The sequence below is a fragment of the Artemia franciscana genome, chromosome 9, assembly GCF_032884065.1.
Source record: "Artemia franciscana chromosome 9, ASM3288406v1, whole genome shotgun sequence".
Classification (NCBI taxonomy): Eukaryota; Metazoa; Arthropoda; class Branchiopoda; order Anostraca; family Artemiidae; genus Artemia; species Artemia franciscana.
The window spans coordinates 28,656,136-28,668,343 of NC_088871.1; the positions used below are offsets into that span (position 1 = coordinate 28,656,136).

General features: G+C 33.0%; 1 protein-coding gene across 5 annotated transcripts in view; it reads left to right on the forward strand.

Annotated features, from left to right (window-relative positions):
* LOC136031233 (myocyte-specific enhancer factor 2-like) overlaps positions 1 to 12,208 on the forward strand; it is a 182,428-nt gene that overhangs the window by 29,437 nt on the left and 140,783 nt on the right. For all 5 annotated transcript variants that reach the window (XM_065710635.1, XM_065710634.1, XM_065710628.1 and 2 more), the window contains exon 2: positions 6,184 to 6,313. The gene's annotated coding sequence lies outside the window, so the exon portion shown is untranslated. The remainder of the gene's footprint in view (positions 1 to 6,183; positions 6,314 to 12,208) is intronic.

Consider the following 12,208-nt stretch of genomic DNA (forward strand, 5'->3'; position numbering starts at 1 on the left):
GATGCCTACTAGCACATAAATTTTAGCCCACTACGCTGCTACGTGTGTGGGTGGCTCTTACAGACAACAAAGTGAACGTAACCGATGAAATCAGGTTCCAATCCGGGTCTTTAGCCTGTTGCTAAAATATGTTCTGACTATAAATGAGCTGTTTTTTGAAGTCTACTCCATTCTCATCTGTACGTTCTGCCCCCTTGTTTGTCACTCGGAAAATATTTCGATGGAGTTGGTCTCTGTGCATCCTGTGGCCAGATCTGAGTCATCAAGTGAGCTCTTTCATAATATGGCCTATGCTGAGAGTGGTCCAACATTAGTCCAACAATAGTGCAGGCTCAGAAATCTTACATTTAAGACTGTTGCATCTGATATTTTCGGAATAAGATCTTAAAAGTCCGATTTAACTTTCCGACCATTATTTGGTTTGGGTATATCCCTTTTAGCTAATGTAATAAAAAATATATGCTTAATCAGATTTTTTGGTTAATTATATTTTTGTTCACTGTCGCGTTAATTGTTTGATATTCAAACAGAATTGTTTCTATTTGTTTAATGGAAAATATGTTAAACTTAAATTTATATCAAACCATTGACTTTCTGAAAAAGTGTGAATCATGACTCATTGCCTTTCGTCCGTTTGAGAATTTTTTTTTGTGTGTATTTTCTTTTTTTCGAATTTTAACATTTTTTTTTAATTCACTATGTCTTAATAGCATACTCTGAACCTTTCATCTACTCCTTTAACTTATTGTGATTAGACGGCATACGGAAGATCAAACCATCAATTTAGCGCGACAGAAGTAAATTTTTGAGGCTACCTCGAACAGTGTCAAAGTACCAGAACTCTTAATGTAGAATTCGTAGCGAGATTTCGCACTAAAATTACTTCCAAATGCTCTTTAGCTTATGACAGTAATTATCTAAGTTGCCCATTTTAGCCCGCTCCAATTGTCTCAGCCAAGCGAACGTTCAAATTCACTAGGTTAATTGCACTTGACCAGTTGATTTTTCAACTTTTTGATTTGTATTGCGATGATTATCAGAGCGTCGTTTATGTACTTTAATATTTTAAAACTAACACACTGAAGTCACACAGTGATAGTATTACATATCAGTTTTCTCAGCATCTGTCTTATGGCTATATTTTCCCTAAACCAGAGATGTACCAAGGAGTACTACTTTCGTTGTTTATAAGAAATTTTGTTGGCTGAAGTTTACCAAAACAATTTAATAACTGTTCTCCCTACGTTCTCCTTATTCAACGGCAAGGCTTTACATTTACAGGTAGCCTTGACAGAACAGAGTTTATCAGTGAAGACGAAGTTGCAAAGCATGCGGATGAGTCTCCACCGCATATTATATGCCATCGATTACTTGTATTTTGTAGATACCAAGTCAAATAGATGCCCAGGATATATGTCTAAGTCAGTTGTCATCAAACCCCTGAGTTCGTTTTTTGAGCTTCTTAGTCAACATCCTAGATATTTACATTATTACGGAGAGGTTCTTAGTATTGAAGAATCGGAGTTTAAGTTTTAGGGAGCATTATTCATTCCTCCTCATGCTTGTTCTTTAATCTATCGAAGGCTATTCCTGCGTATGCAAAATGCGTTTAAACTTTACGCTGAAGGTTTCAGCCAGATCTACCGAGGCTCCTACAACTTTTCAACTCTTCAACCTCTTTTAGAATATCAGCTCTAATAAGTGGCTGAGCTGGCAGCCCACACGAGTTGGTGTGGTTTCTTTTTTTTTTGCATACTGAATGATATACCAGTGCTTCTTGCTGTCTTTGGGAGCTTTGTTTCGTTCTGATGGAAGTTGTGTCATGCAACTACTCTCTAAGTTACCTCAATTCCTCACTTTACCGCGTAGTATTCTTCAGTAAGCATCCTCTAAGCATTTTGTTCTGTCGTTCTCGTATTCTTATGTCGTGGAATACCCAACATCATACATCATGAGAGAGGTGATCTTCGTCCGTCCGCACCGTGAAACCCCAATAACACCATCGAGTACTCGTAATTTTATCAATCTCAAACAATTGTTCAGTAATTTTACAAATCACATATACAGAGTTGTTGGTATATTTATTATTCCAGTGGATCCCAAGGATACGTCTAATACAGCTGTTTAGTTGACAGTTCTTAACTTTTTAGTGTAGTATAATTAATACCCGTGTATTTACTTGGGTTTGAGGGAAACGGCAGTCCAAATTTAGTTACTAGTAATTTCTGTTTGTTTTAAGCTGGGACTTGATTACTTATTTTAATTTCTATTCGTTCTAGGCTTCACTTATTCATTCACAGTAATTTCTTCTATTTTTTAGTTCGTTTGATTATATGACTATTTCTACTCGTTTTATGTTTTAATATCGGTTTTACTTCTAGGGAAACTTTTTTTTTAAATTAACATGAATGCAAGGTGTAAATAAAGAGTAATCTACACTACAGAAAATTTTCTCTTTATATACTTTGTTCTATTTCTCAAGTGTTAACCACGAGCGTCAGAAATAACCAATGTCTCTCAACACGAGTAGCAAAGTAGTGTCGTATCTGGTCTATTTTGCCACCTAAGCAGAAAATCAACTTCTAACAATAATTCCAACAAAGAAACATTACAAATTAACAATACCTTTACTTGAGAAAACATCTTGACCTTAATATCAACAAGATCAACTTCAGAACCACTTCCACTTGGAAACAAATATAGTGTTAGGGAGCTTAGAGAACAAAGACAACCTAACAAGATATTTTCTTTGACAGATATTTTTTTTTTGCTGAGACATGCTATATCCTTCTAAATTCATCTTAAAATGAAGAAGAAGAAAGATAAAATTATTTATTGCTTTGAACAAGTTTCTATTGTTGTCTTCTTGATTTACTAATAAATAACAGAATATCTCGTGACAAACTACCAATAGGGAACAAAACACTGCTTAACATACCAATATAACCTGATAAATAGGCCATCCCTTTAATTACAATCTTTTCAAGTTTCTATTTTAAAAGATTTGGGAGATTGACTGTTAGAAATGAGGAAAACAAAAGAACCTTGCCACAACTTCTTAAATTTGAAAGGTAAAACTTTCATCCATCAGTTTCCACTTTTTGATGTTGATCTGCTCTGAAACTGTTCTGCTAGAAAAATTATGGGAGTGCGCCAGAGAGTTTATAAAAATAAAGTATTGCAGGATGTCCAATTGAAACCAAGTTAAAATACTAAAAGATGAAACTATCTGTTTTGTTTAACGATAAAAAGTCAATTCATTGAATGATTCAATGCATGTTCCTATAGTTTTATTTCCCGCGAGTTCCAAAAATACCAGGGGATGAGCTTTCACGACGAATTACTGTGACTAGTCTATTATCCGAGCACAAGAGTAACGCTTGAGATGGTCAAATGATTCTTCAAACACTCATTTGACTTTGTTGCTCACGTACTGCTCAATAGAACACTTTGAGCTAGCCTATCTTCTCTATGCTTTCGTCTACTCTCTTTTAACTTCCTGGTTCTTTTAAGGCACAAGGTAAAGACAGAGCACCAACTCTTGTCAGATGACTTTATAGTAAATTAACCTTTAGTGGTCAGTTTTCTTCAATTTTGGCCCGGATTTTGTTTAATCTAGCCTTCACTTTATGAATAATATCTATTATTTACAAAGATTTTTTTTACTTATGCTAAAAAATGATTTATTATCTTTTAAGAAAAGGATGGTAAGATATTTGCTTAATTTTTTTTATAGTTCTTGAATAAAATTATAGTCTGAGGGTGAGGAACACGGTATCAACCGTATTTGCAACCTTGTAAACAGCCAGCCTTTGACCATAGTAACTGAAAATTAACAAATATGTTAAAACAAAGTCTTTTGAGAAAAAAAAATATGCTAATTTGAATCCGAGTCAGGAATGATAACGATTACCCAGACTAAGCGTTGATTTTCACTACAAGCTTTGTTTTAGCGACTAATAGATTCCAGTCGCGAAAAACCAACGGAAAGTGAAGCTGGCTTATAAGACAGGCTAATTGGAAATTGTGCCGGCTAGTCGCGAATAATAAGTGAAAAGGCAAGCTATTTAAAAACTGACCACGCTTGCACTGTTATAATTACTTTTTTAGGCATAAATTAGTGTTAATAATTTTTCTCTGTCATTACCATGCACGGTTTTCAAAAATGGAATTCATTTCTTGAAGTAATGATCACTTCCACTATCGTTTTGGATTCGCTTTCTAAGTCTATACAAACGTATGGCAATAACCGTATGGAAGTTTTCCGCTTGTTGCGAATAATGGAAATAAATAATGGAAAGCTAAGCCGGCTTCGCTTTCTAGCTCGCGAAAAAAAAGGCATCAAGTTTAACAGTAGGCTGTAGTTATGGAAACAAATTTTGGAAATTCCAAAAAAAACATAAAACCATCAAAAGTGCAGGTAAATCGAAAATAGAGTGAACCGTTAAACTCATAACTTAAAACTGAAATTTCTATGGCCTACTCTAATTGATGGTTTACATTCCCTCATCTTTAAAACCACAGAAAATTGTGTTTCAGCGTGAAAAGTGTTGGTATGTCTTCTCTTTTTCTTCTAGTTTATTTTCTCAGTGTAATTAGGCTACTGGAAGGTTGTAGGGAGGTGGGTTAAGAGCCTTTTACAAAACTAATGCTTATATCTACGAGTTTGTTTCCAATCATATATATATATATATATATATATATATATATATATATATATATATATATATATATATATATATATATATATATATATATATATATATATATATATATATATATATATATATATATATATATATACATAAATTTATTACATTTATATAAATTAATACATAAATTTACCTCGATACTGCCCAAGTAAAAGGCCATATGGCAACAAAATTGTGCTCTTTGATGCCATTATCGGAGTGGAAAAGGCTGGGACACTGGCTACATCCATTGTGGACAGTTATTGTTAGGGCAAACTTGTCAAATGAATATGATCACCGTTATTTAAATAGATTAAGTAGCAGATGTGGTGGCGGCACATGTTACCTGGTGCATATATCTCGGAAAGAGTATAAGATTATGCTTTCAATAAAGCAGGCACCGATTCAGTTTGCGCTAATTTTGTTACAATGTGTTGCATAGACTACGAAGTGATAATTTTTGTCCGTTTTAAGGATGGACAAATTTTAATGAAGATGATTTTTGTCTGTTGAGATCATGGTATTGAATCGAGATCACTTCTCAATTCAAATCAGAAGCACATATTTATTAATAGCGACTAAAACCTCCGTTCTAGGATTCTCAGGTATGTTGAACACGAAATTGTAAATTAAAAAAAAATTGTTAAATTTTTTTCTCTTGTTTCCCCAATTTAAAATCCTTTAAGTTTTCTTATTCTAATAAAATATTATATGTGCTTTCAAACTCAATTACTTTTACATATTTTGACCATCCCACAGACTAAAATCTTTTGATTTGCATATTGTTTTGAAAATGAAATTTTTATGTTTTGTTTCCTTTTGACGTCGATCGAATTAAACTACCTGGATTAATTTGTAATATTGTTCATTACTATGAACGGTTTGGTGCTACAGAACGGTTTTGGTGCTACAGTTTGTATTTACTTAAAATTTCTCACGATTATTTTCCTTGGTTTAATTCAGCTGTCTTTGTCAAAAGAGATTTTGTTGTTTAAAAACAGTTGAAAAATATCAGTACCATCTGTTGCATATTATAAAGTAAAAAGAATAAAAAAGTTCTGGTAGTGAAATAAAAATGGCGCTCCTTGAAGTTTCCAAATATCGCGCTGGTTATTAATTTCGTATTTCCATAAGCGATCCTTCTGTTATCCCCTCCTATATCCTCAAGAAGATTGCCATGATATGTTGTTGTTTTAACCTAGCTCTTCAATTAGGACATCGTTTCTGTTCATTAAGATGCTCCCATTAGACCAATGTTCTTTAAATTCTTTTCATATGACTTCTGATTTGATTTATGTTTCCTCTATTTATGTCTCCTTCCAGGGATGAAACTGTCACAAAGATATACAATATATTGGTATCTAATTTTCTTATTAAATAGATTCTCAGGACTTTGCCATTATTAATGTAATGTTATGAGATAACTTCCAAGCATGAGGTTGTTAAATTCTAAGAGACAACTTAAGTTTAATTCGCAAATTTTCTTTTTTAGGTCTTTATCAAGGAATTCCTGACAATCGAAGTTAACTTAAAAGTCAGTTCGTTTATTAGTGTTTTATTTAGGATGCTCGTCATTTCCCTAGGCATTTAAGAAGTTTTCCTGCCCAACTATTTGAAGTTCGGTAAGTTTTTCACCTCTTCTTGCTACCATACTATTTTGTTATATATATATATATATATATATATATATATATATATATATATATATATATATATATATATATATATATATATATATATAAATATATATATATATATGTATATGTATATACTACCATAAGAAGCTATTTGAGAAACTTGTTCCACTGCTGTCTTTTTATGGACATTCAATTTAAGACTAAAGCTTTTTTTTACGCAATGTCAAAAGCTAATTTTTGTTGAAGCCTGCAGGTTTCTACTGTGCTTATGGAAATATTTGAAGTTATTAAGCTTTTTTAGTCGTTTGTACTTGATGACATAGTAGTTCGGAGAAATTAAAATCATAGACTCTTTGAATACTAGTTCTATTTAGCACGATAAAAATTTGAAAAGGTCCACGTATTGTATATATTCATAGTTGAATATTGAGAAAACAATATTCAAATCGAAAACATCGGCGTTACATAATTTCAAAACGCGAGTACTCGATGAATAAATAGATTGTTTGATATGTGCAAAAAGAGGCAAATGCGCAAAGGTGGATTAGTGGTTATTTCTAGTTTTAATGATTTCGTATTTTGTTTAACACCTTTAACCGCTTACTCGGACCTTTGGTCCTTGCATATATGCCCGTTTCAAAAAAATATGTTCAGGAATTTCTCTGTTTGCTTTTGTGTTTGACTGTCGAGGGTGTTATGAATTGAGTGTGGAGTTCATCAAATAGCCTGACAAAACATATTTTCAGAAAGTGTTTGTAACAATTTGCAGTGTTAGAACCGTTCAGTGGCCAGTTTGACCGAAGCCCTACAATAAAGTGGAGAAACTTCAAAATAAGATTCGAACTTATCTGTTTCGGCTTTGATGTACTTGTTTTCTGATTCAACAAGACCTTGTTTTATTGTTGACTTTCGGGCCTGAGTAAGGGGAATGTTCTATGGAGGGTCCTTTTTTATGGCGATCCTTAAGTCCATATTGGAATGTGGCTTAGTGTAATTGACTTCTGCAAAATGTATTTAGTGTTTGATGACAAAAGGTGTCTTGCCATTTTTCTGGTATTAATCCTGGTCTTTTAACAAAGTGCTTGTCACTTTAAGTTAAGGCTCAAATACTGGCTTTAAATATGGGAGAAAAATTCGAAAAACGGAATTGTGTTTCATAAAATAAATCCAATTTGATTTAAAATCCAGATATTTTGGAGCTCTTTTCGAGATCCTTTCTCTGTGGAAAGGTGAAAATAAATAGTAAATATCGAACAATAAATAATTGTAGCATTAATGAAGGAGAAAGATCAAGGGGGAAAAGCTAGAGACAAAACTCGCTAGCTTTAGAACAATAATAACCGCTGCTGGTATTATTGAAGTAGAGTATCTAATCAGGTCGTATGTAGTATTTGGTCAGATTTGTTTCCGAAAAGCCCCTTATTTTTGAGAGAAGGAGGCTAAGAAATACGAAAAATGAAAAGTTTAAATGTGAGACGTAGATTTTAGTGGGTCTCGTATTTGTTATAATGCCATTACTTGACCTATCTTGATTTTCGCCTTGAATATCTTTGTCTTGTATTCTACCTGAGTTTTGCTATGCTTTTTGTGGTGTTTTCAGTGTTTATCATACTGAAAGAGTTGTGCTGAATTGCGGAAACCAATCTTTTCTCTAATCTTCATGTCCTTTGATTAGTGTTGTAAAATTGCAGATATGTCACTGAATGGAATCTCTAAATGGACTTTTCTGGTGTTAGATTATTATCATATACACTAGAAACGATTAGTATCATGCCTCAGGGGGTAACTAATATAGAATTTAATTTTTTGTGAATTTCAGGCACTGAATACTGTTTGTAGTAGAACAAATATGACTAAACAAAAACTGTCACTAGATAGCGCTACTAAATTTTCAAAGTCCTTTATATGGGATCTATTTAAATAGAATTGTTAATCTATGTATCATTAATGATTCAATTAGTCTCTTGGTCCAATTTAATTTGGGTCATTAATGGTGAGCCCAAACCCATTGAAAAAACCCTGTATATACAATCGCTTGGTTTTCATAACCTCTCCGTTTTTCAGTTAATTTTTATTTTTACGTAAAGCGTTTTCCTTGAAGGAAATGCAAAATTGATTAAAAGAAAAAATAGGGTGTTTACTGTTGTCCAACCATTGGAATTCTTTTTTAGCTTCTCAAAATCCACTTACTGCCTCTATGACACACCCCAAATGTGAACATTTAATATGATTTTCGCATGAACACTGTTACTGGCCAGGAGTCCCTATACCAGCGTTTCTAAACTTACCATAAACCGGGATGTAGGAAATGGTTTGTCGTGGGTGATATTGTCTTGGACTGATACTCTAGGTGAATCGAAAAGAGTCTCTAACTCTAGTAAGCATTAAGTTAAAACACAGGCTCATTGATTTGACTAAAATGAAGATTTGCAGGAGACTCGGTATTTTAAGGAAGCTCAAACATACTGTTCCTGGATTAATTTTGAAGGTACTTTTTTATTATTTGGTCCAATCTTTTATTTCTTACTGTCCTATGGATATCGGCTTTTCCTTCTTTTAAAACCGTTTTCTAAGGTTTACATTGAAGCTAGAAAAACCTCATTCAGGAAACTAATCGTTCTGGAATTATCCCTTCACTTAGTTTCGAATCGGTATATATTCCTTCGAGTGCATTTTTTTCTTTTTCTCAGCTTCATAATGACTTCCCCCAGCCCCTATGTGTTCCGTCGTCCTTTACATCATATCAAAATAATTATTATCTTTATAATACAAAAATCATACCCAAGTTCCCTTTTCTTCTTTTGTAAGGTCAGACTTCAACCCTACAACGGCGAGTCTTATTGTGCGAAATATGTTGCGTGAATCAGTTCGAACGGGCCTCTCTTTTTGGTTGCTAAAAAAATTATTTGAAATTTTTTGGCTCTTTAAAAGCTATTTCTTTTTTTTGCAGAATTCACTCAACTCTTATTTATTTATCTAATTGTCTAATCTATCTACTTTTCGTATTCTATATAATTTGTCCTTTTCTTTGCAAGTAAATTACTTTTCTTCTCTTAGTAAGCGACTAGTATGTCTTTAGCTTTCTTTACAGGCTAAGGATCCTTTGGGGCGATTAGTGTAGTGTATTATCCTATGTTTTATCTCATTATGAATGTCATATCTTCCATATTAACCAAGATTAATGAAAAGAACTTACGAAAGTAAACTGACTGTTTAATATATAATGATTTTCATTCCTGTAGGTCCCATCAATTTTTGGATCTATGAGCATTATCAAAAAGAAAAGGTTTGAAATAAATTTTTTTCGGTAAAGGCAAATGTCGCTTTGGCTATTAGATGGCCTAGATGGCGTTAGCACTAATCCTGTTTGAGGTAATTTCTGTTCGGCTCAAGTCTGACTCGATTATTCATTGCAATTTCTGTTTGTTTTGGGTGTCATTTATTCATTGATCCTGGTTCCTGTTAGGCTCAAGTTTGACAGTTAAAACGAAAAAATATTGAAAACGGAATAAATTTCTTAATAAGAAAGCGGAAAAACAAGCTTTTTTACAAAAATAATAATAAAGTCCAAACATTTCGGCTTTGCACCCGGAAGCCATTATCAACGGAAAAAAAAAGAAAAAAATAGCTTAAATAAAAGATCTAAAAAACACAAAAAACGCTATATAAATAAAGAAGGAAAAACGGCAGGAAAATTTAGGTTTAAACAAAAACGAATATGGTAAAGAACCGAAGCACAAACAACAAAGCAACAAGGGAAAATATCTGATCCACGGGTATTATTGTGCATCTGAATTATCTTCTGATATGGGATTCTAGCAAAATGAAACAGGCTTTTTATTTGAGAATCTTACAAATCTTACATTGGTTAAAAATCTAGTTTAGGACTCTAGAAAGAATCTATTTTATAATATAATAAATTACAAAATTAAACCCTAAGGTACAATAAAAATCCAGATACTTTTGATTCAGCGTTTGTGGAACATCTATCTAATCTTCTACACCATAATATAACGTTTGACGAAACAAAATAGGGCTATGACAAAGTCCTAGAGGAATTATAGAAATAAGAAAGAAATTTTGTATAAGGGGATTGGTATAAATAGAGATAAAGTGGAATATCAATTAAATTCAATTTTTAATAGTCTAATGAAAAGCAATCTAAAACCATATATACTCAAAACAGCAAAGAAGTTCAAGAACTTTTGCATAATAAACCCCATACATGTTTGAACTTCAACAATAAAGGTCAAGATGAAACAAACTTCAGAAAGAGTCATGGAGCTGAAGACAAAGTAGTAATGCAGAAGCTTCTTTTATTTTTTCCAACATAACAGTTCCTTCACCCGTAATTGATTTAACCTAGGTCGTACGTAAGATCAGTTACCGTAGCCTAGCAAGAGTGTGACTCTCCTTCAGTAAATCTTGTTGGAGCAGAGTGGATTCTGTTGGAGCAGCTCTGCTTGTTGGAGCTGCTCTGTTGGAGCATTCTGTTGGAGCAGCTCTGCTTGGCAATACAGGGCCTAGAGTTCGATCCCCGCCGCAGTAAGGTTGGTAGACAAGGTTGCTGCTTGTCCTTGCAAAAAAGACCCAGCAACTGAAACGTCGATTCAACGCCCTATGTGCCAGCGGTGGCCCTAGAGGATCTTGATTTTTTTTTTATGCAACAAGATTTTTAAATAAATAAAAAGAATATTTTATTTTTAGAATCCCATACCAGTAGATAATTCGGACGTACAATAGTATATATATATGTTACATGGAATGTCGGAAATCTGGTTAATGTCGACATTCACCGGTGAATGTTCGAAATTCCTTTTTCTCTGCTTGGATTCAATTAGCTTTGCGAGTCAATCTTTTCAGTCTTATGCAAGCTATGATAGTAAAAGTTAAAGTTAGGTTAGATTATATTAGTTTAGGTCAGGTTAGATTAGGCTAAATTTTCTTCTAAGTGTCAGAAATGGGTTAAAAACCTAAGCTAACCTAACCCAACCTAACATCACCTAACCAAACCTGATCTATTGTAACCTAACCTGTTATCATCAAACCTTGCATTAAGTTGAAAAAGTTGACTGGCAATACAGACTAAATCCAAGGAGAAAAAAAGGTATTTCGGATATCCACTGGTGAATGTCGACATTCACCAATTTGCGGACACCAATTCGATTACATGTGAAGCAGACATCTTGCCTTGCTGGTATATTGTTTCTGCTTTGCCATATTAGGTTTTGTTTAAATATAAATTTTCTTTTGTTTTTTTTTATATAGCGTTTGTTATGTTTTTCTTTACATGTTTTGTTAAAACTAGTTTTTTCGTTTTTCTTTTCCGTCGATAAGGGCTTCCTGATGTGGAGCCGAAATATTCTGACTTTTATAATTATTTTTGTATTAAAAAGTTTTTCACTGTTTTATTCAAAAGTTTTACTCGTTCTTAATGTATTTTTATCTCAATTGTAAATGGAAAGGACGTGTAGCATAAGAAATTGGTAAAGTTTGAATTGTTATTTAACTTCATTTCTGCTCGTGTTTGATTTAATGCAGCTATTGCATTTCTTTGAAAACTCCTTCAAAAACTTTTTAAGATTGATTTTTGTTAGGTTTAATTAACATTGTTTTTATTGGCTAATAAAATGAATATTTTTATGTTTTTTCAGTTTTTCTGCTAAAGAGTTAAGATTTTGACTTGCTATTTATGTTTCAGACAAAATTTTGTCAAAACTTTTAATAATAATTTTGTTTTGGAACTATATATGGATGGGGAGGGGAAATATAACTCCAAAAAACGGATTGAAGATTTGCATAATATCTGGTCTTCTATAGAGCTGCAGCCATTCTGGCCCCAATCCTGTTACGACCTTGAATATAAACGAATATTAATCG